The sequence below is a fragment of the Siniperca chuatsi genome, linkage group LG8 (genome assembly GCF_020085105.1).
Source record: "Siniperca chuatsi isolate FFG_IHB_CAS linkage group LG8, ASM2008510v1, whole genome shotgun sequence".
Lineage (NCBI taxonomy): Eukaryota > Metazoa > Chordata > Actinopteri > Centrarchiformes > Sinipercidae > Siniperca > Siniperca chuatsi.
The window spans coordinates 6,669,645-6,684,402 of NC_058049.1; the positions used below are offsets into that span (position 1 = coordinate 6,669,645).

The 14,758-nt window shown below is 40.1% G+C and overlaps 2 long non-coding RNA genes across 5 annotated transcripts in view; one reads left to right on the plus strand and one right to left on the minus strand.

Annotated features, from left to right (window-relative positions):
• The window catches only part of LOC122880732, a 157,229-nt gene that overhangs the window by 127,718 nt on the left and 14,753 nt on the right, over window positions 1-14,758 (minus strand). The window lies entirely within an intron of this gene.
• LOC122880735 lies at window positions 98-13,365 on the plus strand. The gene is made up of 3 exons (XR_006379029.1): window positions 98-356; window positions 434-551; window positions 13,219-13,365. It is a non-coding gene; the product is annotated as an uncharacterized LOC122880735 (long non-coding RNA).

The window sequence follows — 14,758 nt, forward strand, 5'->3', positions numbered from 1 at the left end:
CCCTTAATTATCTAAGGGTCAGTTTTTATTATTGTTAATCTTCTGTGTGGGAGTTGAAGAGTGCTGCTGAAAGAAGACAGCTTATATAAATGGGTATTACAAACAAGTCAGGGGTGGGGGTGGGGCTATGACCAATGTTCATTTAGGAAGATGACCCAGGAAGCTTCACAATAAGTACTAAGCCTAAGCCTCCATCAAGAACAAAATGTTTTTCTATATTATATAATGTGCGGATTTAGGAAGCTGAAACAGCTGCTCTCCGGTGGCATTATACAGTGCGTGGCCAAGTTGCGCTTATGCGTTGGAATATGGAAGAGAAAATGTAGTTCCAAAGGGAATGGCTGTCTGATGGCAAGGTAAAGTGCTGAAAATGTTCGAAATATATTGTACACTTGAACTGATCCTGATTTCTTTTGGTGGGCCTTTTTTTTAGGTGGCTAAAATGTGTTTTGCTGCTGAGCCTGTCCACAGCAGTACATTGCTTAGCTTCTGTGCTGGTACAACTCTCTGCTACTACAAACTGGGGGCGTGCTGACTGCCATCTACTGCAGGTAATACACTGACTATGGATAAGTAGCCCCACTTCAAAAAACCCGATCTATCCCTTTAAATGTGTAGATTTGCCACTTTTCTCTATTTTATATCAATTGAATAATTTGGATATTGGACTGGTGGTCTCAAAAGAAGCAAATTGTTGCTGCCACCTATGGATTTATTTATTTTTTTTGACAATTCAAATATATTTTTTAAATGAATCGAAAAAATAATCAATTATATGGAAAATAATCATTAGTTGAATTCTTAAAAACAAAAACACACAACTTTGTTATATTCTTAACTATTTAATCATCAAAAAAGTACTATCTGACCACTGAGCAAGGTTTGAATTACAGTGTTGCTCACTAAATAATAGCTGTGTGAGCACTGAGTAAAAGCATAATAACAAAGTTACACAAAACATAGTAACAGTGTAATAATAGAATGATAATGAGTATCAGTGCATTTGTTCACATGTATTGACTGTATGAGGTTGCAGGCATGCAGTCAGGTGTGTACAGCTGTGTCGGTATAAAAGAGCAAAACTAAAAGTCATAATGGACAATAGAGGATTTATGTTTGTGAACAGGAACCTAAGTGTTGACACTATTTCCTATGAAGAGAAGCACCAAATAAATAAATAAATAAATCAGAAAGTTGGAAACAGGTCAGGAAACAAAATCTTAATCTATGGCTGAGAAAATAACAGTGGTAGTCTCATTTGCATATAAATCCTTCTGGACACTTCCTAACCTTATTTACTAGTGCACAGTAGTAGTATAGAAGGAGTGTACTGCAGGCATGTCCTGTGAGGATTAGGTTCATGTTCAGGAGCCTTGGAAAGTCCCCGGGCAGTGATTGCTTCAGTTAGACAGTGAAATGAGTTACAGCTTCCACTGACCAGAGGCGACAGCCAAAATCACCTCAACTGCAACTGGACTGTCTCTTTTTGATGACAACCACCCCCAAACCCCTTCACCACACACACACACCTACACACTTTGCCCGCATACCTTCTAGCCTGTGGCTGTTTAGACAGCGGGGCAGTGGGTTCAGAATCTTATTACCTAAGAGGAGGGCTTAGCAGCTGGCAGCCTCTCAAATTCATGAAATCTCAATATCTGTTGTTTTTCAAGCTCTGACACGGGGCAGCGTTGACTTCGGTATCAGCCATAGTTGTATAATAACATTCTGGGTAAAGCAAACCACAAGTGTTACTGTTAAAGTTATGCAGTGTATGAAACGCATTGCTTTTTTGTTACTATTTAAAATTAGTAGCTGCACATATAGTATTGTTTAGATCATGGTTTTTCCACAAAACACACACTCTATTATGCTTGGAAAACCTGGTGACCAGACATATCTGTGGTTTCACATTTTCACGCCATGCCATTATTCACCTCCCAGACAAAAACGTTATTTTCTTACAGTGGAAAAGCTGGTGTGGAGTCTCCTCTCATTTAGACGGGCCATTTTCATCTTGAACTATTGTGACTGGTCCAGCTGTTTTCCAAGTTATGAGCTGTGAGAAGATCATCCTCACCCTCCTAAGTATATCGCACTTTACCCAACTCTTGTGCTCCTGAGCACCTGCCTACACTTACATATACAGTGGCTTGCAAATATATTCAACCCCCTTAAAAGTTAGCAGAGATTAGATTACAAATGATACCTACACAATTGTTTTCCATTCAGTATTTTTATTGCAAACCCATATGTTCTAACAATAATTTTTCAAAGCCAAATTTTATTATTCATCTGTAGACCTTTTAAAGAAAATTAAAAACTGAAAAATTCTGCTTGCATAAGTATTCAAGCCCTTCACATTAGTACTCAGTAGTGCCACCTTTTGCTGTAATAATAGCTTTAAGTCTTTTGGGGTAAGTATCTACCTGCTTTGCACATTGTTTGGGAGTGATTTCCCCCCAATTCTTCCTGGCAGATTTGGTCCAGGTTGTTCAGGTTGGTTGGATGATGCTGTTTGGATTGACTGATCTGGACTTTGACTTGTCCATTGTAGAACATTCACCTTTTGTTGTTAAACCACTCCTGTGTTGCTTTGGCCTCGTGCTTCTCCGAAGCTTCAGTTTTTTAGTGGACTAAAGCAGGTTCTATTGCAGTATCTCCCTGTATTTTGCTCCATCCATTCTTCATTCAATTCTAACAAGATGCCCAGTCCCTGCTGAGGAAAAGACTCCCCACAGCATGATGTTGCCACCTCCATACTGTTGGCTGGATGGTGTTTGTTGAGGCATGGGCAGTGTTAGGTTTGTGCCACACATAAAGCTTTGAATTTTGGCCAAAAAGCGCATCTTAGCTGGGTCACTCTCATGCTTTCTGGCAAACTCCTGGTGTGCTTTGATATGGTTTTTATTGAGCAATGGCTTCTTTCTAACCACCCTCCCATACAGGCCAAGTCTCCTTCTTGCTCGGACACTGAGTTTTGAGGGACAGCCTTGTCAAGGCAGTGCCTGGGTGGTATGATGCAGCTTCCATTTACTCACTATTGAACAGTGCTCACTGCGACATCCAAACACGTGGATATTAGTTTGTAGCCCTTTCCTAATTTGTGCATGTCTATTACTTTCTCTTTAACGTCCTTAATTTTGAGGGCCAGTCTTTTAAAATAAAATGTTACACAGAAATAAATCTCAATGTATCATTTGTAATTCAGACAAATCTATGTTTGCAAGCCACTGTATATGCATGAAAACATAAGGTTTGGAAATGCCCTAGTTGCTCATTTGTACATGAAACAGCACCTAGAAATAGGTTGGTGAAGTGAGGAAATGCCTCAAATCTATGATAAACATTCCCTCCCATTAGAGACAATACTTTTTTAAAGGCGCACCGTCATTTCATGACTCAAAAACACAAACCCACTTAAAACCCACATAAGATGCTGGCATGCCTAGGACTGTAATTTCCTATAAGCAACTAACTTTCTTGTTTTGGAAAACAGCTATTAGTAATGTTTCTTACATTTCTAGGCCCATTTTTGTTTTGTTTTTGGTGATGTATTCTTACTTCTGTTGTTAATTAGCCAAATATAGATGACATGACAAGAGCTTTCCAGCACAGCTCAATCTCCATAAATATCACCATAAATTAACTCCTGGAATGCACTGAATATCACACATTGATATCTTGATGATCTTGGCTGAGTAGACATTTTCCTTTAAGGCTGACTACAGTGATGTGATCAGCTTTGTGTTTCATCTGACTAATGATTCATTTTCTAACCCAACATCCATGGCTGCTAGAGTAACAACAAGATAGTGACAAGAAAGTTTTGACGCATGTTTGTCACACATTTTAAAAGGAGGGACGTATGTGTCATGTCACTGACGAGACCAGAAACCTCTTCATTTGTTCAGACACTAGTCTCTTGCTGGGTGAACTCCATGTATCAATAATTTTGTGCCAAAATAAGATATCAACCATTTACCAAAAATCCCACCTACTCTTAATTTTTCTGGTTAATTTGAAGAATTTTAAACACATCTGTTGCCTTTTTAGGAATAAAACCCTTCATATTTTATGCCTCTGTAAACAAAGCTTGTTAGGTACCAAAGGTTCATACTGGTTGTAATACTGCTTGACCCCAATACTCTGAATTTCCGCACACCATTTGAGTGTGCTTTAATTATTTAGTCTCCGATCCTGGTTGAGGTCTAGTTGCTACTTGGCCAGAAACAACACACTCAGTGTGCAGCTGAAAAATAGGTTTAAGCCACTAATGGCTAGTGTGATGAATCTCACAGTCTTTACTTACCGTGTTGCTTGAAAATGAGAAAGCGAGGCTTTAATTCTGTGAAGTGAAGGGAAAATTATTCTGAAGCGACATGCCGCATGAAATGATGCATGATGTTTTTAAGAAAGCAGTGAATGAGTGTGTGTCAGTGAGTAATGGGATGGATTTAAGCTACTGGTTTGCACAGTATTGATATGCCAAAATTTAAAACAACTGATTAACACCCCTTGGCCCAGTAAAATTCTTTTCTGCTGTGACCCTTCAGCATTCTTTATATCCACGTGTGTTGACGTCCAGTCAGTACAGAAAGAACAATCTACCATGTATGGAAAAAAAGTGGCTTACACAGTATGGAACCATATTTACGCCCCAATCTATCACCTGTTCTTAATTATCAAGTGTTTTTCACACTATGAACTATTATTTAAAAACTTATGAGAGCCATAAGCCATAATTACAAGGCGCAAAGTAGGGCTGGGCAATAATTCAATACTGTTGTTAAGTGACTTTAAAAAGTGGAATCATATTACAATCACATACAAAAAAAAAACTGCCTATTACAAAACTCTACCCAAATTCTGTTCAAATTGATTATTCCATGCGAACTGTGATTAAAAATGGAGAAAATCGGTCAACATAACAGAGTACATTTCATTACATACTAATTTCAGTATTTCATGTGATTTTGGATTGATTTGCAATATCGTAATATATGCTGTATATTTTTATTGGAAAATTATCTTTTTGTGACTTTTCTTTTGGGCATTTTATGCCTTTATTAGCGAATCGACCGTAGAGAGAGACAGGAAATGAGAGAAAAGAGAGATGGGAAACATTGCCAGTGAACATAATCCAAGCAGTTTTTGTACTTAGAATGTAATTGGGAAACCATATATTAGTAGTATACAAACGAGACAGGGTTGCCCGAATCAAACCAAGGATGTTATGAACTTTTTTTAGCCATGCTAGCATCGTAGGTCTAGGGATGGCAATGTTGATCAGTCAGTCAGTCCACCCATTTGGTCCAGACTGAAATATCTCAACAACTATTGGATGTTTTCCCATGACATTCATTGTTCCCAGAGACTGAATCCTAATGACTTTGGGGACCTCCTGACTTTTCCTCTAGCGCCATCAGCAGGTCAAAGGTTTCACTGATCCAGTGAAATCTCTCAACATCTACCAGATGGATTGGCACACAATTTTGTACAGACATTCATGATTCACAGAGGATGAATCCTCTTGACTTTGGTGATCCTGTGACTTTTCTTCTTGTGCCACCACGAGGTTGACAAATAGGTCTTTGAGTGAAATGTCTCAACAACTACTAGATGGATTTCCATGAAATTTGGCCATTCGTGTTCCCCACAGGATGATTTGTAATAACTTTGGTCATACCCTGACTTTTCATCTAGCACCACAATCTAGTTAAAATTCTAATTTCTCCAATACTTTGTTTTATGCCTGCAAAACAAATGTCATTCCTTTAGCCTCACCTGTACTTTGTTTTATGACTTAGTATCTTATAAATTATACTCATCTCACAAATTTGAGAAACATGTTATTTTATATTATGAGAAACTCAGAATTTTGACTTTGCTTAAGTTCCTTTTCCACTAAATTGATGATTTTCTCCCTGACAAATCCAAGATGGAGTGCCTAATGTCTATTGTGCCCACCATCACTGAACAAGGTGCGCATCAGCAAGTCACATAACTCCAAAACTGTTACGTGGGACGTTTCCTGATGGAAAATAGGAAATGTGGGTAATAACAAGCACTAAAAACATCAAATGGGAGTTGATATGTTGAATCATAAAACATGAAGCACCACATGAATCACTAAAATCAGCAAAATGTAATAAACAAACAATCCAGACCATTAAATTCATGACTAAAAGCAGCTTTGCATATGGATTTCCTCTCTCCTCATACTCTTCTTCCCACAACATTCATACACTACGCTTCATTCCACACACAAGTAAGTTGAATTTTTAAGGAATTATCAAAACAGACTGCACTACCTGGGTGCACGGAGACTGCTAAGAAATAATTTACATGTGCCGAGTTTGACAGACACTCAGTGCATCCAACTTTGTGGTTGGATAGATCGGAGATCGTTAATTTTTCATTTAAACTTCTCCAGGATAACTGACTCAGTAATGATACTGCTTCCCAGGTAGTCTGAGGTACATGTATGAAAACGAAATGAGACCCAATGAAAGTAATTGGAAATGTATCAAATAGCATGACAGCCTGTACATGAAAACCTAATTTAAGTCAGATTAGTTTGTTCCGTGGTAATGTAGGTCTGATTAGCTGAATTTAAACAGCAAATCCACATTACCAAATACTACATTTAAATACAGCATTTTCTGACATAGGACTTTCCAGAAGACCACTAATTAACCTGAACTTATAACTGAAATCTCGGAATTCAGAGTTGATATCCCGCTCTCATTTCACTCCAGGTAAGGAAAGACTGTCTACGGATCAGAGTTGGGTATTGAACCTTAATACTTTTTGTATTTAGGGATAAGGCTGGTGTTTTTCTGTGTTTTCCTATTTGTTAGCAAATCCCATTAAAAGACCAAAACCAACAATGCATTAGTCCATCTTTCAATACTTTCTGACTTCCCTACCATGCTTGTGGACCAAGCCCATTGGTTCCCACTGAGGACGTAAATCTTTAAAATGCGTCACACAGGTATAGTTTCATTTTGAAAAAAGTTATTTCTAGGCAAAACAGCTGGGCACTGTAGTTTCTGTTGTTGTTTCTTCACTAGAATCAAAACATTTCAAACACACAGCTCTACTGGGGATCTCTACATAAATGGGGATATTGTCTAATTTTTCAATCCACATGTTTCCACTCTGTACTGCAGCTTTAAGCAGATGAGCCAGACAACATTTGTATATCAATTTTTAGATCTATATATTGGTTTGCACTCGAAACATTCATTACTGGTGTCATTGACTGTAGACATGTGACCATCAGGCATTACAGGATTTTCAGGAGTGGAAATAAACATCATTACAATAACTTTTAAATAGAACTGTCCAGCAGATATAAATATAAGCTTTGTATAAAATTTGATTTTAAGAGATGTCTTTTTTATTAATTCAGTGATTTCTTAGATTAAATGCAGAATAGCAACAATCTGTTCAGACTTTCTAAAGCACATAAACAAAGAAAGCTTCACAATGAATTGCTAGTGGTTGCCTAATATAATTCACATTATAACACAATCCGATATTACAAACTTTGGCCTTCAAAATCAGTAACATAATAAAAACATAACATTTCACAACATTACTGGATTCATTGCAAGGATATTTTATTGGTATTGCAATTCAGGGTACAGATGATTTTTTATTGTGTCCGCGCACTGCAAATTTCATACATTCTTTATCCAGTTAAAGCCTCAAGGGCAAGCTACCAATTTCATCAGTATGGAGCATCCTATAAAACTTGAACTAAAAGTATGCAGTATTTGAAGGAAATGCTTTAGAAAAAAAGAGAATAAAATAGCTGAAAAGGACAAAGAAGCAAAGGTTTTGAATAAACGTCAGATCCTCAGTGCGTACAGTGAATAGGCCAAGTCTGAATAGGAATGCTAAAGCAAGCATATCTTAATCCGCAAAGACACCACATAACTTTACATAGTCTGCTCTCATTGTGAGCTTGATTTAGTCTGTTCCAAAGTTGGGTGTTGTGTGGCAGAAAGATTGAATGCAAAATACTGAGATAGTAACTGGCTGTCTGAAGGAAGGTATTTTGACATTTAACCTTTGACACTGAGACTTTATCACAGATAATTCCTGTGATTAATGTAACAGTAACAGAATTATCTGGACTGGGTTGACAGACATCCAGAGAAATAATTCAAGTCTACATCTTTTCAATGTGTATTTCATATTTATTTTTCTAGTTTGACTGTACTATTTTCACATTCTGAAGATGATATCGGTAACCACAAAAGACTAAGAAAGTAACTGCTCATAAGATATAATATCAGTCTTTGATGTCTTGTTATCTTCTCTCTTTTATTGTGTTCAGTCTGAAATCTGTTTAATTCTCTCAATGTTTCAAAACAACTTGACAAGACAAAGTTAAAAAACTGGATCAGGTTATAGATCAACTTTATGGGGTCAACTTTTGGAAGCATTAGCTAACCTCGATGCCATTTCTGCTTTCACAGTAAAGCCTTACCATTACCATCACATTACAACACAAATTGTGAAGCACATTCAGAGGGTGATTGCTCCTAACTGAAGCAAATGAACAGAGAGGAGCAGATTAGCTCCTGCTGCGACAATGCTGTCCTAGTGACAGAATGACTGCAGTTTAAACAGTATATTAATAAGACAACGTTATGCACAGGGGATTGCCATTGGGCTAAATAATCAGACATTGTTGGCCGCCATGAGTGAAAGAATATAGCAGGAACATTGACCTGGTTGAGGCCTGCACAGCAAAATTAATTACTGGATTGATTACCATGACTGGAGGCTTGTTAAATGGGTCAGTCATGACAGGGAATGAGCAGTCTGTCATCACAGCTTGCTCAGTGACAACTTAGTGTTAGACTACACTACTTCTGCCATGGTTTTCCAGACCCAGACTAATTTTAAAATCTGAATAAAAATGATGTTCTTGATAAATCAGTCTTTTTGTCTATAAAATGCCCAAGGTGAAATCTACCAATGTTTTTGTTTTGTCCCACCAACAGTCCAAAATCCAGCAATACCCTGTTAACTATGATTTAAAACGGAGCAAAGCAGCAAATCCTTTTACTGGAGAAGCTGCTTAAAAAAAATGACTGAAACCATTAATCAGTTATGTCGATAAATTTATCAGCGATTGTGTCAGCTCTAAAAAACTGTTTTGCAGTGTGAGCAGTACAGCAATTCTGAGATTTTGATAGTTTTGCAGTCTGCACCAACTATCACATTTCAAAACCTGAAGTGTATACTCTCTGTAATAACAAACCTAAATGACTAAACAAGTGGAGTGCAGTGCAGTGCAGAAAGTACACTGTCCTATTATTGGCAGTAACATGACTATTGTTACTATTACTACACTGTATATTTGGTGTGCATTCTCTTATGGGCGTAATGTAATGCAGAAGTGGATTTAGCTACATTCTTATTTGATGTTTTTGAGTGGACAAACTAATGCTGCCATGAGTGCAGCACTGTCGTTATGCAAGCTGTTGATTTATTATAATTACGTTTATTACATTCATAGATTTGACCTTGGATGCATTAAAGAAGTTACATGACAAGAACATGGCACCAAGAACATTTCTAAGATTAAGAAAAGTTAAAATAAATTATAAAATAATAAGAAACAAACAAGGAAATGTCTTCATTGTATGCAAATTGTTCTGCTTTTGCCAGAAGTATGTAAATAAATCTCACGGTACAAAAGCATGTAGATGTTTTCTGCCCTTAGAGCTTTAAAAGGTCTGAGCGTGTGTTGAAAAACTAAGCATTTCATTCCTGTCTTGCAGCTTCCAGCTCTCGTTCCTTATAGAATTGCATGTAAAATTAGTTCTGAACTTGACCTCTTTCATAATTTATCTGTAACCATGATGATGTCTTTGAATAAATATATTTGTGAGAGCTTACTGAGACGAGGTTAGTGAGAACTCAGTACAACAGATATAATTTAGCCAGCCAAATCTTCCAAAAACCAAAATGAATTTCTGACCACCAGTCACTATGTCCAGCGGGTAGAAATACCAATTTTCTTCCCTTAATTATTATGTAGAGGAGGTGATTTAAAAGGAAACAAGGAATTAATTGAGATGATTGTGTTCTTGTGGTTAAGGGATGGATATGAAACAACAGGTGGAGCTTCTGAAAGGGTATTAAGACTGTAGGCTGTTGGATAAAGGGTTGCTCTATAATAACTGATTGTAGGTACTGTTACATGCTGTTATTAAATGTACAATTTAGAGATGGGTATTATGCAGCTTCACATTTTATATAGGCAAGTTATATACTATTGTTTTGATATTGCTTGACATCTACTTCAGTAATTAAATATCCACTTAAGGTTAGTGTGACACAATGATGTTCTGCTTTTCACAATTATTTTATTTCAAACTGATAACAAAAATAATTGTTAGAGGTAACCCTAGTAATGTGTAAAATGTAAAGGTGTGCTTCAAACAAAGTGCTGCATCAAAACCTCATCCCTCAACAACATTCCGGTGGAATTAGAGCTGAAATGATTAGTCTATTAATTGATCAGTCGATCAACAGAAAATTATTCGGCAACTATTTTGATAATCGATTGTTCCTTTAAGTTATTTTTAAGCAAAAATGCCAACGCACTCCCCAGTCACTCCATGCAAAACACACACACAAAGAAAACAGCTATAAAATAGATCAAAATACATCTGAAGCTGTAACTTGCACTGCCTGCAGGTGGCCCAACTGTTTGTTTTTTTTTACAGCAGCTATTACTTTGCCTGTAGGTGGTGACATTAATATGTCTACATCTGTATGTGTAAACTTTTAATGCTATTACTTTACCACAGGTGGTACGGGTTGGCTTGTGTCCAACTTGTCTGATAATGAATGAACAGCTCCCTCTAGTTGAGAATCTGCAGCCTGCTAAACTTGAATGAGAGAGTTTGGGAAACTGTGAGGGAATTGCAAACCAATTCTAAAAGAAGAATTGTATCTACAAAAAAAAAATAAATAAAAAAAAGGTCATTAGCTGGTGGTCTCTCTTATCTCCCACTTTGGTGGTGTAAGTAAATTTCACACTCTGCCATTTCATATTTATCAAGCAAAGTTGAGAGTTTCCTCGATTTAACCAGACTGCATCCACAAATTAGTGCTGTAATTGGATTATTAGCTTACATTTGTTAGGGCACAGAGAGGCAAAGAGGGACACACAGTGCACTGTAGTCTTTGGGTCCTTTGTGGAAGGCGGCAGGTGGTGAACAACAGCTGGCTTCCCATGCTGCTCTGCTCTGGTCAGAACTGTCCTGATCCAAAAACTCCCAGTGGCCCCTTGGTCTGCCTGGTTACCAGCCTTGCCAGCCTGCCTGCCTCTCTCCCTTTGTCTGTTTTTATTATTTTATTATCTAAACTATGCATTTGTCTTCTTTTTCTTTCACTCCTCTTAACTCTGATTCTCTCTTTTATTTGTCCTCATCTACTTTTTCTTTACACTGCCTCTGTTTCTTCCTATTTCTCCTTTTCCAATTAAGTATCGACATACAAAATACTTCTGTGATAAAGCTTGAGAAAGAACAAGAAAAGTTAACTGTGTGGGTTTGTACAATTCAACTTAAGAATTTATTAAGTGCTGTAAACAGCATAGTTTCACTGCCAGCTTCTTTCCATAGTTAAAATATCAGTGTTTTGACAGGGTGAGGTGAATAGATTAAAGTCCCTGGTCTCAAATTACATCTCCAACTAGACATTGCCACCTCTAAAAAGACAAACAAAATACCACCAGACCTCATTAAACTACTTCCTGTTGATATTCCACACTTCACAGAGCAGCCCAATGAGGCCAGAACAGAATGTGTGAGAGCCTGAATGGATTGATCAGTTGCTCTTTACACAGATCGGAACTGTGTCTGCGGCTGTGGGTAATGTTTTGATGGGAGAGTGCTTTGGTCAGTGGCAGTCCCGGCTTTTTCTGCACCCTGGGCAGCATCATATGAAGACATCCCTAGAAGGCATCCTCCAAGGCAATTTAAAAGTGCATCTAATTCCCAACTTATTACTGCCACACACAGGATCACTCAACATCTGACTCCAGGTCCCTCCAGCCAGCTGCATATAATATCACCTCACCTGTCTGATCGACCTCCTCTACTGTGGGTGCCTGTGAAAATATTCCCCCTCTTCACCTCACAAGCAGAGCTGATGCTCTGATATGCTCATCTGTTGTGGCAAACCACTGTGGAGCAGGGCAATAGTAATTTTGAACCAAAGGCTGAAAGCAGTCAAACCTCTTGTCATTCAAATTCAAGGTAATTTATTGATTCAGCCCTTCATCACGGACTTGTCTCAAAAGGCTTTAAAAAGAAAGCCTACCTAGACCAAGAATTGTTGGACAAAATGTAATAAATCATTATGGATGGGTGATAATTCACAATTATTGTCTATCAACTTTCAGGGAAATCTTATCATATTTTGTTATTGTTTTACAAAACTATGTTGTCCAAATACATTTTTTTTATAATTATAATTAAAACCCATCGCAAACCTACCCGGACACAAGGAACATGAATACATTTTCAGCAAAAAGAGACCTGAGGACAATTAGACTATCTGAAAAGGCCAGTGGTTAATTAGACCGGATCAAAAATGCAGATGACACGAATTGGTCCAAATAGACACAAACACTGGAAGCATGATGTGGTTACCAATCAAAAAGCAGGCACATCAAAAAACAAGTAGCAATACGTGTAATTTTCTCCTGCAATTTACAATTCACACAATCTGGGGGCATGCTTGAAATGAAATAGTTTGTACTAGGGCTGTATCAAATGTCATTTTTTTTTTACGTTTAAAGCTTCTATTGAGGTTTTTGAATGAAGCTTTGAATGCCTGTCGTCACATTTAATGATATAACCCTAAGAAATACATAAATAAATAAAATCCTCGAACAAAATCCTCAATTTGAAGAATTTTTTTGTTAAGTAAACGCGTAATGAATAGTATTTTTCGGTTGCTGTTTGTAAATACACGAGAGAGAGAGAGAGAGAGAGAGAGAGAGAGAGAGAGAGAGAGAGAGAGAGAGAGAGAGAGAGAGAGAGAGAGAGAGAGAGAGAGAGAGAGAGAGAGAGAGAGAGCGCGCGGTGGTCAAGCAAACTAGAGGGTGAATGAAGAGAGGGAGCAGCGTCAGCTAGAACAAAGTAGTAAATCTTTGTTTTTTTTATTGTTTCGCAGGGGTTACGTTCTAAAGCACAAAAAAAATACAGCCACACCTCTGCACAACCCTGCGGGAAGGAGCCACATTGCCGGATTTTGGATGAATGCAGCCGAAGCCTGAACCGCCACCTTAACGTGGTGGAGGGGTTTGAGTACCCGAATGACCCTGGGAGCTATGTTGTCTGGGGCTTTATGCCCCTGGTAGGGTCACCCATGGCAAACAGGTCCAGGGTGACGGGTCAGACTAAGAGCGGTTCAGAAGCCCCCTATGAATTGTCAATCAAGGCCAGTTACGCCGCCCGGATTGGCGCTACCGGGGCCCCACCCTGGAGCCAGGCCTGGGGTGGGTGCTCGACGGCGAGCGCCTGGTGGCCGGGCCTTTCCCCACGGGGCCCGGCCGGACACAGCCCGGCGAGCGACGCGGGCCGTCCTCCCGTGGACCCACCACCCGCAGGGAGGATCCGTAAGGGGCCGGTGCAGAGAGATCTGGGCGGCAGTCGAAGGCAGGAGCCGCGACCAGATCTCCGGACACAGAAACTGGCTCTAGGGACATGGAATGTCACTTCGGGGGGGAAGGAGCCTGAGCTTGTGCGGGAGGTTGAGTGTTACCGGCTAGATATAGTCGGCCTCGCCTCCACGCACAGCCTGGGCTCTGGAACCCGTCTCCTCGAGAGGGGCTGGACGCTCCATTTCTCTGGCGTTGCCTGCGGGGAGAGGCGGCGGGCTGGTGTGGGCCTGCTCATAGCCCCACAGCTCAGCCGTTACGTGTCACGAGTTTACCCCGGTGAACGAGAGGGTCGCGTCCCTCCGCCTCCGGGTGGGGGACAGGTCTCTCACTGTTGTGGCGGCCTATGGGCCGAACGGCAGTGCAGAGTACCAGGCCTTCTTGGGGTCCCTGGGAGGGGTACTAGATAGTGCACCGCCTGGGGACTCCGTTGTTCTACTGGGGGACTTCAACGCCCACGTGGGCAACGACAGTGACACCTGGAGAGGGGTAATCGGAAGGAACGGCCCCCCTGATCTGAACCCAAGCGGTGTTCAGTTGTTGGACTTCTGTGCTAGTTGCAGTTTGTCCATAACTAACACCATGTTCAAGCACAAGGGTGTCCATCAGTGCACGTGGCACCAGGACACTTAGGCCGGGAGGTCGATGATCGACTTTGTTGTCGTATCATCTGACCTCCGCCGCGTGTCTTGGACACTCGGGTGAAGAGAGGGGCGGAGCTGTCAACCGATCACCACCTGGTGGTGAGTTGGATCCGCTGGCAGGGGAGGAAGCCGGACAGACTTGGCAGGCCCAAGCGTATCGTGAGGGTCTGCTGGGAACGTCTGGCGGAGCCCTCTGTCAGCAGGGTCTACAACTCACACCTCCGGGAGAGCTTATCCCAGATCCCGGGGGAGGCTGGGGACATTGAGTCCGAGTGGACCATGTTTTCCACCTCCATTGTCGATGCGGCGGCTCGTAGCTGTGGTCGCAAGGTTTCTGGTGCCTGTCGCGCGGCAATCCCGAACCCGGTGGTGGACGCCGGAAGTAAGGGATGCCGTCAGGCTGAAGAAG